Below are 13845 nucleotides of genomic sequence, written 5' to 3'. Positions count from 1 at the left end.
TGGAGCCCATGTGCACCATTGATTTGGTTTGGAATCCGGTTAAAGCGCCGGACATTCGCTTTTCGTCCTCTCATTTTCATGAACAACACCTTTGGTGCGAGAAGGCAGTAAGTAGGACTTCCCTGGCAGAGGCTATATACGCGTGGCCATATGAGAGCATTTCGAGAGGGAGAGCTGACTCTCCCTACTCTCGGCCGTACCAGGGCATTTGGGGGCTAAACCTTCTTTTAATTGTATAACATTTTTAAAAAAAACTTATTTCTAAACATAGATTCAATTGAAATCTAACCAATAACTACTTAGTTTAGAAAATGTCATATGATAAGTATTACGTAACCAATTACAATCATTACCAACAATTCTGAACTTAATTGATTCAATTTCTAATATTTTGTGATGTAACATTGTTCGACTACTATCCTGTCTGATTCCATATTGATTTTAATGGATAGTGATTAGTACATATATATAGATATTGTTTATGTATTACAATACATTGTTACCTAGACTGTAAACTAAACTATTATGGGAAAGTATATGAAAATGTCAAGAATTCCTAGTTTTAAGACCAATATTATTAAAATATTTGTGTAGTGCTAACAAATAAGCCTTAGAACAAATTGAACAATTTCTTTGATAAAAAAAAGTGTCAGAGTTCATTTAAACTTCAGAATAATATCTCGATGAAACACTTTGTCGATTGATCCCAAATACCTTGGTACGACTGATGGTGGAGAAAATCAGCTTTCCCTCTATAAATACTATCACATGGTAACGAGTATACAACTACTCCTACAGAAGTCCAATTTAATGCCTTCTCATAGCATTACTGAGGAGATTTAGAAAACCCCAATTCCAAACCAATGGTGCACATGGGTTTGCTCCAGAATGCTGAAGGAACAAATGCTGTATGAACCAATTGTTGGTCACCGGCTACCATGGGACTGCATCTCCTGACGTTGCTCCACTGCCTTGTGGATTAGACCTCTGAGTCAAAGGATCCGGGTGTGGTCCCTTAAGAAAACCACGTGATTCAGTTTGAGCACCCCTGTAGAATCACAGCCCAAATACAAATCAAATGACTAGCGTGGAATATATGTATTCGATACCCGTTTTTAACAATATTTATGTGTTCAAATAAATAAATCAATATTATCAGAAGGGGTTTTGTGGAGATTTTTAGTCATTTCAATAGTTAAAATTATGAGTCAATTGAAGTTAGGTCATCATGGAAAACCTGGAAGTATTGGATGGCCGTTTCATCCTGGTAAGAGACTCCTCCTCAGCGGAACGAAGTTAACATTAGTTTATCATTATTATAATTTAAAACATGATCTGTGTGGTGTTGTCTATTTCATTTTTAGAAAGGTAATGAATTCGAACTCTCATAAGGCAAAAGCATAATCCATAATCTAACAGATCACAACAAAACTCTATTTAACAATGATTAGTTGATAATTAAACTGTAAATTTGTTTGATAATTTCTTTGATCATTGCTTTCTATAGAAATAGTCCCATAGATTTTTTCAATGGTTAAGATCATGAGTCAGTTAAAGCTAGACCACCACGGAAAACCTGGAAGCAATGGATGGCCGTTTCGTCCCATTGCGGGACTCCTCAGCAGTGTGCATCCACGACCTCAGACCATGCGAGATTCAAACCCAGGACCTACTGGTTTCGCGCGCGAGCACTTAATCACTAGACCACTGAGCCAGCACTCAACGGTGTTAATGTCTAACTTCATAGATTGTTGAAAGTTTAGAAGTTGTGTAGAAAGTTAGTATAGCGAGTGTTGAAAATGAGTTACAAAAATGTTATCCAATAAGTCATTACTTATTGGGATTTTGAAGGCTTTAAATTAAGGGTTTATTTGTGAAATAATCAGAATTGATGATTTTAGTTTTAAGAAACTGTTATGTCCCAACAAGAATAATGAAACGTAACTTTGGGGATCCATTTACGGACCAATACTAAGCGTATATCTCTACTGTATAGTTATTAAGTAACTAAACTATGCATATTCATATTCCTCTTATTGTAAGCTTTATTTTGACCCATAAACTATTATTATACGTTTTTACCATTCTTAAGTTATACCCAGTATATTAATTACTACCTCCCTCATTCACAGTCACATCTGGCTAATTCTTGTACAAATGTTGTTTCATATTTTATTGGTACGTCGTGGTCTGTTTGACTGGTATATAAACCCCAGTAGGTTTGAAATATATTGATTTATATCTCAGAGGCTGAGACTTGTGTTCTGGACTCAACTGGCTGGGCTAGGCAGGAAGCAGGACCGATAAGGACTCAAGGCTGCTCGCACGTGTTTTACGCGTCATTGATCCGATCGATAAGTCAGTTTATTTATTTGAACACATAAATATTGGTACAAGAGAGCGCCAATATATATGCGCCACACAAAACAATGAGAATTCGAAGAGAAATAGAAAAAAAAGAGAACAATAACGAAGACATTGGTGTAAGGTAATGTGCTAGTAATCAGGAAACGCAAAGGTACAATCGGAAGAAATCTTCCAGGTAAGGGAGACACAACCACTTTTTATGAAGAAAGTAAAAGAAGGTCACAGCAGGATCGCCACTGGTTTCTATTCTGAGCCATATCTGATAACGTCTCTAGCCACTGTGTAGCACCATCTCTCAGACCCCAACCAGAGAGTCGTGAAGGACCGACAGAAGCCAGTCCTTTGCAGCTTTCTTTCATACCACGACACCCGATAAGTCAGTGCTCTCTAATTGGCGGTCACAAGATATAACAGAAACATAACTACAGCCAATACAATATAAAGCTTCAATGTATTATGCACTCATTCAAAGTTGTATACTTTAATAACTAAAACATTGATTCATGTTGACTTTGTTGAAACAACAGAAGTATGAGGGGGGAGGAGAGTAGTAGTAGCAACAAAAGAATGTTTTTTTTTTTATTTTGAAAGTGAAATTGAATGTACTTTCATGAATTATATTTCCTATGACATTGGATCATCATTTCAAAGTGCATACAAAATGTTAATATGTCTATTAAGATAAATACAGATAGTTTAGTTAATAAATGATTTTAGAAAGTGCATACTATAGTTGAACTGATGTACTCTGTTGATATACCAAAATTGTTACATTCAACCAGGTTTCTCTGTATACATATGCATAAAATGCATACATAGACATGTAAACATCATTTAGAATAAACAACGGTACAAAGAGGCACCAAATATATATCTATTGCGTCACATTTCATCATTCGATTTGTGTAACGGCTGGAATACTGCCTGGATGCTCAAACCGAAGCACATAGTTTTCTTCGAGAGCCACTTCTTGAACCTTTAACCTACAGGTCTAATCCATAAGGAAGTGGAACAACATTAAGAGATACAGTCTTATAGTAGCCAGTGATCAACAATTGGTTCATATACCATTTGTTCCTTTAGGATCTTGGAGCCCATGTAAACCATTTGTTTGGAATCACAGTTTTCCAAATCCCCTAGGTAGACCCTTAGTAATGCTATGAGAAGGCATTAGGTAGGACTTCTGTGGCAGTGGCTGTATACGCATGGTCATGTGATAGCATTTAGAGAGGGAGAACTGACTCTCTCCATTGTCGGCCGTACCAGGTCATTTGGGACCAGTCGACAAGGTGTTTCATCGAGATATTATTCTGAAGTTAAAATGAACTTCGACACTTCTTATCAAAGAAACCGTTCAATTTGTTCTGAGGCTGACTTGTTAGCGCTACACAACCAAAATGCCTAGCTCAGTGAAGTTTCTAATTATTTTATGTGAAACAATTATTATAGAAACGATTAATATTTTAGTGTTGTTAGTCTTAAAACTAATAATTCTTGATAACAGGTTGATAAATCATTTGTTTTCCTAAGATCCTAGAGCCCATGTGAACCATTGGTTCTGAATAAGGATTTTCCAACTATCCTACGTGGGTACTCTTAAACGAACGATCCGGTTAAAGCACCGGACATTCACTTTTCGTGTTTTCAATTTTGTAAACAATACCCCCACCTCTAGAAGGCAATGGGTAGGAATTCCAAGACAGTAATTGTATACGATTACAATTCTCCAGTTGTCTCAGTATATTTACCATACTGTTTTATGTTAGAGCTACTCTTTTGATTGACTTAATATATCGAAAACTCCACCTGGAACCCCTCTGGGGCTATTGCCAAGCCCAGATAAAGGAGGAGGGTTAGGTATAGGGGTTAGCGATCTCATCCCGTAGAAAACTAACTCGCTAAAGAAACGCTACCCAGAAAAATAATAATATATAGAAAGCTACTTTTATGAAGAATCGATGTCGCCAAGAGAACAGCATGATAACAGTCACTAGAAGAAGAGGTTATCTACTACACTGCAAAAAATCTAATGAAAATGGTAAGATTTCGCGCCGAATACTATATCTTCAAATTCATATCTCCAACCACACTCATGACCTCATACAGCACAAATGGCATGATCGTTAACAATCTTAAGGAAGAGGTTTTGATGTATCTTTACATCGTACATGTTTCCAATTTCCTCTCAATTCCAAGTATTATTTAAACAATAACTTCTAATTTTTGCTCCGAAATACTGAATACTTTTCAAAGATGATTATTGAACAGTTATATATTTTTTTCAATAGTTGAGATCATGAGTCAACTGAAGCTAGACCACCATGGAAAACCTGGAAGCACTGGATGGCTGTTTCGTTCTATTGTAGCAGTGCACATTCACGATACCGCTTCGCGAGATTCGAACCCAGGACCTATTGGTCCTGAGACTTTTCACTTCCGTTACTTAAACACACTAAAACCATATAATTTGACGCTTGGTTCAAACAATCAAGTAACATGGTATAATCGTCTGTTGGATTTCTACAGCAGTTGAGTGTAAATAATGATACAGAGTTTTATACCCAAAACTGATCTATCTAATAAATACCCAATTTTTATGGAGGTATTAACCATGATTTTTTTAAAGAAGGAGACAGTGAGTATTGACTACCATGTGAAGGTTCCCAAGCCTTCAAGTGATCGCGTACATTATACATTCACAAAGTTGCATAATACCGATGGACAGTGTATTTGTTTATTTCGCAGAAGATTCGAGAAAAAAACAACTTTATAAATAAAATGAAAAAAAAACTTACCGTCTTAATGCTGGATTACTACTGTACGATTTAGCTAGTGCATACTGTAAGTCAACTATACGCTCAGGGTCATCACAATGTCGACGCATTTCAGCAGTAGCAGTTAATACAGTTAATATACGATGAATTAAATCGTCAATATCATCTAAGAATAAACGAATATTTGAATCAGTCCAAAACAACTTCCCAGATGATGACGACGATGTTGTTGTTACTGTTGTAGTTAATGACTTTGTCGAAGTTGATTCTGAAATTCTTTGCATATCAGTTTGTGCTAAACTATGCAAAAGACTTAAACTTGCTTCAAAACCGGGACTTAGTTCACTTACAAGTTTTGATATAGCAATAATTGTCTATCAATAAAGAAAAAGAGAGGTAGAGTGAAGAAAGATTACAATTGACTACTCTATTGTCAACATAATCAAATATTCCAGATCAATGAATTGTTGTGAACATATAAACTAAGATTCATTGACAATTCATCATATTTGCATCATAGTCAAATTTTATTTTAATAAAATTAAACTAAAACAGGTTAAGGATTGATGAACGATTCTTTGATGATGTAAGAGTAGTTTGAAAGAAAGTTAAAGATAATCAAAGAAAGACATGACATTAGTTCATAAGGTCCCTAACTTACAGATTAATCTATGTTGGTAGATACAAACTATTTCTTTTCGGGTTTGTATGATTACATGACCTAAGATTGGATACGTTGGGCGACATTATTCATATTCGATCACAATAAAGTTAGATGTTTTCGTTCATTTTATTCCTTTACTTATATTTTTAAAATTATTTTACATTACATTCTTAATCGCTTCTCGACAACTCTTTTGCATATTATTTTATACTACTTGATTAAATTCAGTAAAAAGTTGTGTTCACAGCAATTTCCTTATACTTATGTTGTAACGCAGGCTTATCGTGTCATATACTGAAATATTTACATAGACTTATAACGTTTATCGTATTAATCATCATAATTACTTTGCCTAAATCACTGTAACATTTATCTACAGTTTTGTGTATTTGTTTAAACACAACAGTTTCCATAGTGTTTTACTTTTGGTTCGGGTTTCGATTGTTGATAAACTGGTATCAAGTTTAGACACAGCTTTCTTTGCACTATCGAAGCTCTCTTTGTTTCATTTAAAAGAACGCATTAAACGCCACAGACACTTCAAAAGTTGAGAATCTCTATTGTAGACAAATCGTTGGTTTGTGAACTTTGGTTTTGCGCGTAACTCAGTTGAGTGACTTGGACGCTTCGATAGAGCTAACATTACATTTTATTAAAGAAATTCATGTATTCTTCTTGAATCATGTTGTCTATGCCTTATATGTTTTTCAGTTCTACTGATACTGTTACTATTGTTATTAATCAAACGTTTTTCTTGACCATTTTAGTTGGCTGTGTTAATGTGGTGGGGAAACTTGAAGCGAAACATATATGTCAAGTTTCTATGTTTCTTATGAGTAACAAACTGACTGAACCTATTCTGTTGAACCCATCATCGATTAAACAACATAGAGAACTTCAAAATCACACCCAATTGAAGTTTCAAAGCAAACATGATCCGGTTGAACTATATTTAGAAAAATAACGATATTTTAAATCCCCAACTGTAGACAATGTTTCGTATAAAATAATGATTGATCTCATTGTCAACATGAATACATTCCACCAGTTATAACATTTCACAAGAACATTAAAAATCCATCTTTAAGTTCACAACTAATAGGGAAATGGTTGTTATCCAGTTATCAACTAAAATATCAAATGTTTCATCATTTTTCCAATTATAAACATATATCAGAAGGTTTTTTCTGTAGATATTATAATAATTTCAATGATTGAGATCATGAGTCAATTGAAGCTAGACCATCATGGAAAACCTGGAAGCACTGGACGACTGTTTCGTGCTATTGTAGGACTCCTCCTCAGCTGTATACAGCCACGATCCTGCCTCGCGAGATCCGAACCCAGGACCTATCAGTCTCGCGCGAGAGTGCTCAACCACCATAATACCCACAAAAAACTCTTCTGATGTTCATCAACATATGCTTATTAGTGACTGACTTCAAGAGGTATTTCCTGGAGTTGTAGTGAGAAGCAGTGACCAGTGGAGTTCAACCAGATCTGTTGTGAGATAGTAGCCCACTGAAGACAATGGTGGATGTGTCCCTCAATCTCGTGGATTAGTTGAAGTTAGACATTAATACCGTTGAATGCCCGAAAGTTCAGTGGTCTAATGATTAAGCGCTCACGCGCGAAACTGATAGACCATGGGTTCGAATCTGACGAGAAGGGATCGTGGATGGGCACTGCTGAGGAGTCCTAAAGTAGGACGAAACGGCCATCCATTGCTTCCAGGTTTTCCATGGTAGTCTAGCTTCGATTGACTAATGATCTCAACCACTGAAACAAACAAACAAATATATATATATATATATATATATATATCGTATAATGTTATATTCACTTACCTGTAAATGTACACAATGAAATCCAACTTGTTGATGTGTTTCAAAACTACACTTCCATAAACGATATAAGAAACCGCATGCATCTAGACAAAGTCTACTTATCAATGCTTGATTATTCATATTACTATTATCATAATCATTACTATGATTAAAATGGCTAGTATTTGATATAATCTGATTTGTATCATTAATTTCAATATTTTTCAATCTAGATAGTATTGGAGGTTTATACTTGATAGATGCTGTTGTGTCAGACGACGTTGTATTAATATTATTACTTAGAAATGATATTTGAGAATTTTTATCCGATAGAGTATTAGTATTGGAATCAGTCGAGTTGGAAATAGGGCATGCGGTTGTTGTTGCTGTTGTTCGTGATGGTGGTGGTATTGATGAAACTGATAATGATGGAGAAGAGATAACCGATGATAATGAAAGAAAACATTGATTAGAACATCTTAAACCAGCTAAACAAAGCATGCTTAGAATATCGGTTGATTCAGAGAAGAGAGTCTAAAATTTAAATTCAAAAGAAGAAAAGAAAAGCCATAAAATATTATAAAAATAAGTAATTTGGACGAAACTATAATTTATGGACGAACCCATCACGTATAAGATAATAGATCTCGGATTTTGGCGCGAAATTCATCCATCCATTTGGATAAATGGAGTTTTGGCATTATAGCTGATGTCAGTTCATGATAAAAACCCCTTAAATCTAATTTCTAATCATCAACTGCAAATCGTAAATCAAATTCTTCACACAGGTTTATAATCCTCATTTAGTCCAGGTTATTAGGTGGACACTCGCAAGGCCTTGTTAGCGTTACTCAAAGGTCGTCCATAAATTTTGGTCACACTGTAATTTGTTGATAAAATATAAATTATCTGTGCCGATAACCATGCTATAAGAGAGACCAGAAGTATAATGAGTGAATTGACTGAAATAGAGAATGTGAACCATTTGAATTTCAACTCAGTAATTCAAAAGTAGTAGCGAGCTTATCGTGATTGTATGTGTAGCCTTTGATGAAACAATGGATGTGTTCTGTTCAGAAGTTTCAGTCTGGGAAGAAACATTTATTCGAAACTTTTACCATGAACCATATATCTCTTGAAAGTTACGGGCGGCTAAACCAAAACGTGGCATCAGTGCTTGAAGTCACTAACTTCTAGTCTTAACCATGTTGGTAGATGCAGTCTACATGGTTGGGATTTGCGTGACTATTGTAACCAACAGTTGGAGGCCATGGCTGAAATGGCTCAGAATAGATCACAATGGCGTAGGTGTATACACTATTTGTCTTCCCTTAAACTATGAGATTAAAATCGCTTTATATCTTTCCTTCTTCGTGTACTATATCCTTATACGCAATCTTTTTTTTATATATTACCACCACTGAATTAACTACTTCTATGAATCTGGTGTTCATCTTGTTATGCCAGTGAGTGAGGTATGGCAACTTGCACCAATGCATATACGTGCCTGGTCCTACGTCCTAACTATCTGACTGACTGACTCTTCACATCTCAGACAAATCTACTTACTACTACAAGTGAACAGTTTATAACATGAAAAGTTAACAAATCATATTTGTAATGACTTTCATAAATTTACTAGTTCAATGTTGATGAGATTTTTCTTATTCGTTGTGTGTTATAATTCAGTAGTTTCGAGGTTAAGTGTTCGCGTGTGAGACCGATAGGTCCTGGGTTCGAATCTTGCAAAGTGAAGATCATGGATGAAAACGTATTTCTGTTTGGACACCTGGGCAGTATCATAGCCCACATACACACACATACACAAATTAAGTGACTTGTGTGGTGTATATGTATTCGGTGACCCTTTGTACTAATATTTATGTGTTCAAATAAAATAATAGATATACTCGTTACTAGTCATAACACTATAATCATATTAATTTATTTGAACACATAGATATTAGTACAAGGAGGCACCAAATACATATGCGTCACACAAATATCATTTGGTTTGTGCGAGGGATGTGGTACTGCCTGGCTGCATCGTAAGGAGACGCAGTCCCATGGTAACCTGTGACCACCGATTGGTTCATACACCATTTGTTCCTTCAGGATACTGGAGCCAACCCATAAACCTTAGTATACGCCTTTTTATACTTTTATACAACCCTAAAAAAGCTGAATTTAGATCAATATTGTGACCTGTTTCAATTATATGTTTATCAATAAAGGGATAATGGGTGTTTATCCTCTGCTCTTATTGGGTCACTTGATTGTATTTGTTTCTGAAGCCATTTGGGTACATGTTCACTCACCCTAATGTTGAGATCACGATTACACCTCCCTATGTATGTGTGACCACACACACACATTTAAATTGGTAAACACAGTGGGATGCGACACAATCGTTTTCATGTACTTTGGGTTTTGAATGAACCATGCACCTTGTTCTTTCTTTGATGATGACCTTTGCTGGGCAATAAGTTTTATTGATGACTGATTTAAGTCGTTGTTTCAATAAAAGGCTTATTAACCAGAGTGATTAGGTTTCGCTTTGTATTTACATTATTATTATTATTACTCTTATCATTATCCTTATCTCCTATTACCCTATTTCCAGTCTAGTTGACCTTTTATATATAAATATATATATATATATGCTCTTAACAAGTATATATGTGACCAGATTGTTCGAAATTTATTGCGCTAATATATCACATAGTTCTGATAGTCTTCGTCTTCTAATATCATTATCGAAATTTATCAAAGGGACTAATTGTTTCAATTTTTAATGTTTGAAAATACAATTGAATGGTCATTTCCCGCTCTAATTGATGATAATACGGAGAAACTGGATAGGTTTGCAAAGTATTTTTTGTTTCATGTCCTTGATAATCAACTAATCAAGATGAAAGTTTTCTGTCATCTAACTCAACAGAATGTGTATAGTTTATCGTCAGTCAGTTAACTACAACATAGGACCAGGTAAAAATATGCATCGGTCGATTTTTTTTTTCTAATCATTTAAGATTGTTAGGAAGTTGTAGTGTCGGTTACTATATTAAGCCCACATAACTTAGTCTACTTTTTTGATAGGCCAATTTATCCATTCTTCTTGAGTCACGTTTAGACCTTGTTAGTTATTCACTTATCAACGCTAAGACTTTATATGAGGGTAACCTAGGATTTGACTCTAAGTAGATTGTATTGTAGTGAATGAGAACATACAAGTGGGGATAACCAAATATTATTTCAATACACAAAATTACAGAATTTCCTAGTAAAATCTAAGAATCATACAGTAAATACTTCATTTGTAGAATATTAATCAATTTTCTCAAATTTGATTGTTCCTTTGTAAATATCAGTCAATCGTCTCAGACTTCAATTTTCTCATTCTTTCCCTCTCGACTTTCTGCTGCCAGACATTTTATTCCTGACTAGCATTCTATATTACTTATGTGGATATAAGTAGCATACATCATAGTATGAATGATTGCTGTCGAAATATACACATCCTGAATATTCCCGTATATTATTATCAATTTAATCCATGTTACTGAACATAACGGAATTAAATAAGCTGAATACGACAATGGATTTCGTATATGTATATTTCATGCACTCAGTGATCTGAACAGGCAATCAGGGAAACGAAACAAAGAAAAAAGAGCGAAGCGAAATGATGCGCGGTGGAGCGTTAATCAATATTTATAGTCACACAAAAATAAGCTACAGATATGTGGTGAGTAGAATAAGGTGTGCAACCTATACGCTCATATAAAAAGTCAGTGTCGATAAGTGAATAACTAACAAGGTCTAAACGTGACTCAAGAAGAATGGATAAATTGGCCTATCCAGAAGCTAGAATAAGTTATATAGGTTTAAAATAATAAGCGACACTACAACTTCCTGATAATGTTAAGTGACTGAAATAACATCGTGTACATCAAATGAATCTTATTTAATGTTTCGTTAAGCGATAAATGAAACAAGTATACTAAACTTTATAAATAGGTCTATAAATTTTAGTCGGTATTAAGAACTAAACAACACGTTATATAACTATTGATCAAGAGCCTTAGTCTGTTAGCCTAATTATGTTCTATAGAGAGGTATTGACTATTTGAACAGCCTGACAACAATTAATCTAGTGGTTAAGCGCTCGCTCGAGCGCGTAACTGATAGGTCCTGGGTCCGAATCCTGCGAAACGAGGCCGTGGATGCGCACTGTTGAGGAGTCCTACAATAATACGAAATAGCCATCTAGTGCTTCCAGGTTTGGATTATTTTTCTGGTAAGCGACAGTGTAGATAGGAGGACATTATGGAAACTTCTTCGACACTACGGAGTTCCTGAGAAGATTGTCAATATTATCTGGGACTCATACGACGGATTACAATGCAAGGTCGTGCATGGAAGACAGCTGACAGATGCATTCCAAGTAAGTACCTGAGTCAGACAAGGTCGTTTACTCTCTCCCTTCCTCTTTCTTCTGGTAGTCGACTGGATTATGAAGACCTCGACATCTGAAGGAAAACACGGCATACAATGGACAGCTCAGAATCAATTGGACGATTCGGACTTCGCAGATGACCTAGCCCTCCTATCACGTACACACGAACAGATGCAGATGAAGACAGCCAGTGTAGCAGCAGTCTCTTCATCAGTAGGCCTCAGAATACACATGGGGAAAACCAAGGTCCTCAAATACATCACGGAGAACAGCAATCCAATCACCCTTGATGGCGAAACTCTGGAAGATGTAGAATCCTTCACATACCTGGGAAACATCATCGATGAACAAGGAGGTTCTGATGCAGACGTAAAGGCGAGGATTGACAAAGCAAGGGCCGCATTCCTTCAACTGAAGAACATATGGAACTCAAAACAACTTTCAACCAATATCAAAGTGAGAATCTTCAATACGAACGTCAAGGCAGTTCTACTGTATGGAGCTGAAACTTGGAGAACTACAACAACCATCATCAAGAAAGTACAAGTATTTATAAATAGCTGTCTACGCAAGATACTCAACACTCATTGGCCGGATACTATCAGCAACAGCCTTCTGTGGGAGAGAACAAACCAACTTCCAGCTGAAGAAGAAATTAGGAAAAGACGATGGAAATGGATAGGAAATACACTACGCAAATCATCAAACTGCATCACGAGGCAAGCCCTAACTTGGAATCCTGAAGGGAAGCGAAAAAGAGGAAGGCCAAAGAACACATTGCATCGGATTATAGAAGCAGATATGAAAACGATGAATTACAACTGAACGGAGCTAGAAAGGATTGCCCAGGACAGGGTTGGATGGCGAATGCTGGTGAGCGGCCTATACTCCTTCACGAGGAGTAACAGGCGTAAGTAAGTAAGTAAGTAAGCTTCCAGGTTTTCCATGGTGGTCTAGCTTCAATTGAACCATGATCTTAACTATTGAAATGGATAGTGGGAAGCAATGGAATCCAGTTTGAAGTGTGTTTCATCTTATTTTGGGACTCTTCAACTCGATGTATCTACAACATGACATTGATCAATTACAATCTGAATTAACAATAGGAAGATACATATAATCTAAATGTATCAATTACAACCAATAGTAAGCATAGATAATAATTAAAATGAATCAAAAACTATACATTAATTACCTGTGAATTTTGATTAATAAATACACGTAATGCAGAAAATGTATGACGTATTACATAATCAGATGGATTATTAGATAATATACATATATACGTTTCAATTAATGAACAAAATACTGGATCATTTGGTTTACATAGATTCAATTCTGACTAGAAATAAAATTATAAAAAACAAAAAGTAGAAAACTATTTTAGAGAGAAAAAAAACATTGATGAGAAAGTGAAAATTAAAAAAAATGAATCATTTGTAAACCAAATATGAGATATAGGAGTGAACTCATCGTGGTACTATCTAAATTAATAATTGACTGACTACTTGGCGAGACTCGAATTGATGGACGAGTCAATCAGAAGCGTTTTAAATATATTTTAAGGTTACGGCGCCAACGTTCAGGGAACTTTACACAAAACGTGATAATTGAGCGGCTATAACAAATAAAACGGCGAGACTATAATTTGTGAACGAATCAATCAGGTATAAAATAACAGATCTTGGTAATACAATATATACGGATGTTTGGAGAGCGTACAGACTCCTACATAGGCTTGGTTATATACATCGT

At 35.5% G+C, this 13845-nt stretch overlaps 1 protein-coding gene across 1 annotated transcript in view; it reads right to left on the bottom strand.

Moving 5' to 3' along the window:
• The window catches only part of DOCK10_1 (Dedicator of cytokinesis protein 10), a 143257-nt gene that overhangs the window by 39458 nt on the left and 89954 nt on the right, over positions 1-13845 (bottom strand). The window contains exons 31-33 of the mRNA XM_051210284.1: positions 13286-13432; positions 7653-8165; positions 5163-5515 (exon numbers count right to left, since the gene is read on the bottom strand). The gene's annotated coding sequence lies outside the window, so the exon portion shown is untranslated. The remainder of the gene's footprint in view (positions 1-5162; positions 5516-7652; positions 8166-13285; positions 13433-13845) is intronic.

Source organism: Schistosoma haematobium, chromosome 1, assembly GCF_000699445.3.
Source record: "Schistosoma haematobium chromosome 1, whole genome shotgun sequence".
Lineage (NCBI taxonomy): Eukaryota > Metazoa > Platyhelminthes > Trematoda > Strigeidida > Schistosomatidae > Schistosoma > Schistosoma haematobium.
The sequence above is the reverse complement of the archived record's forward strand: the minus strand, read 5'-3'. Positions and strand labels throughout refer to the sequence as shown.